Below are 1580 nucleotides of genomic sequence, written 5' to 3' on the forward strand. Positions count from 1 at the left end.
CTGCAGAGATTAACTATGGAGCAGAGACTGAAGGAAGGACAAGCCAGCCTAAATATCGCTATCTCCTGGGAGGCTCTGAGAGTACCTGAGTAATGCAGATGTGGAGGCTCGCAGTCATCCATTGAACTGAGTACGAGGTCCCTGGTGGAGGAGTTAGAGAAAGGACCAATGGAGCTGAGGGGTTTGCAGCCCCTTAGGACGAACAACAATGTGAACTAAGTAGTACCCTCAGATCTCCCAGGGTCTCAAGCACCAACCAAGGACTGCACATGGTGGGTCTGATTGTTCTGGCAGCATGTGTACAGTAGAGGATTGCAAATTTGATCATCAATAGGAGGAGAGGACCTCGGCCCTGTGAAGTTTTTGTGCCCCAGTGTAGGGGAATGCCAGGGCCAATAAGTGGGAGAGGGTGGGGTGGCAGGCATGGGGAGGGGGGAAGCAACAGGGGTTTGTTCTTGTTGTTGTTTCTGTTTGTTAGTTTTTGGAGGGGAAACTGGGAAAGGAGGAATTTACATGTAAATAAAGAAAATATCTAATAAAAATGCAAAATGAAAAAAAGAAAAACCAAAAAAAAAGAAAGGTAGCTGAGGGTGTCCTTCCGTGGTTTCTGCTTTGGTTTCTGCCTCTAGCTTTCTGCTGTGGATTCTCTACATGAAAGGGTCTAACCTATAAACCAAAGTAAACCCTTTCTACCCCAAGTTCCTTTTGGTCACTGTAGCAACAGAAAGCAACTTAGGACATTATAAAATCTGCCTTCACCTACATGCTTACATCATGGGGGCCACCCATTATTACACACCTAGGGAAGGAAGGGTTCACCATCAATTAATGCTCAATGGTGCATAAATAAATATCTTTTCTTAATAAGTCACTCACATGAGCTGGTGAGATGGTTCAGTGGTTAAGAGCACTGAGTGCTCTTCCAAATGTCCTGAGTTCAAATTCCAGCCACCACATGGTGGCTCACCCCCTTCTGGTGTGTCCAAAGACAGCTATAATGTACTTACATATAATAATAAATAAATCTTTGGGTCAGAGAGAGCAGGGCTGGCGTAAGCAGGACAGAGTGAGTAGAGGTCCTGAGTTCAATTCCTAGCAACCACATGATGGCTCACAACCATCTGTACAGCTACAATGTACTCAGATACATAAAATAAATAAATAAATCTTTAAAAATAGTCACTCACATGCTGGTATTTTTATCCTAATAGTAGAAACTGGATTAATAAAGTATAAAATTTCACTTGAGCAATATCTAGAGCTCTTCTGTATGACATTGTGACTGTAGTGAGCTATACCATATTATATAGTTAAAATTTTTAAAGGAGATGCTGGAGATATGGCTCAGTGGTTAAGAGAATAGGCTGCTCTTCCAGAGGTTGTGAGTTCAATTCCCAGAAATCACATGGTGGCTCACAACCATCTGCAATGGGATCTGATACCTCTTCTAGTATGCATGAAGACAGAGTACTCATATACATAAAATAAATAAAACAGAACTTTAAATCTTAAGGGAGATCATTGTTTTTAAATATAATATAGCAAAACTCTAAAATGTAAGATGTCATTTCAGTGTTGTT

Source organism: Mastomys coucha, unplaced genomic scaffold, assembly GCF_008632895.1.
Source record: "Mastomys coucha isolate ucsf_1 unplaced genomic scaffold, UCSF_Mcou_1 pScaffold7, whole genome shotgun sequence".
Lineage (NCBI taxonomy): Eukaryota > Metazoa > Chordata > Mammalia > Rodentia > Muridae > Mastomys > Mastomys coucha.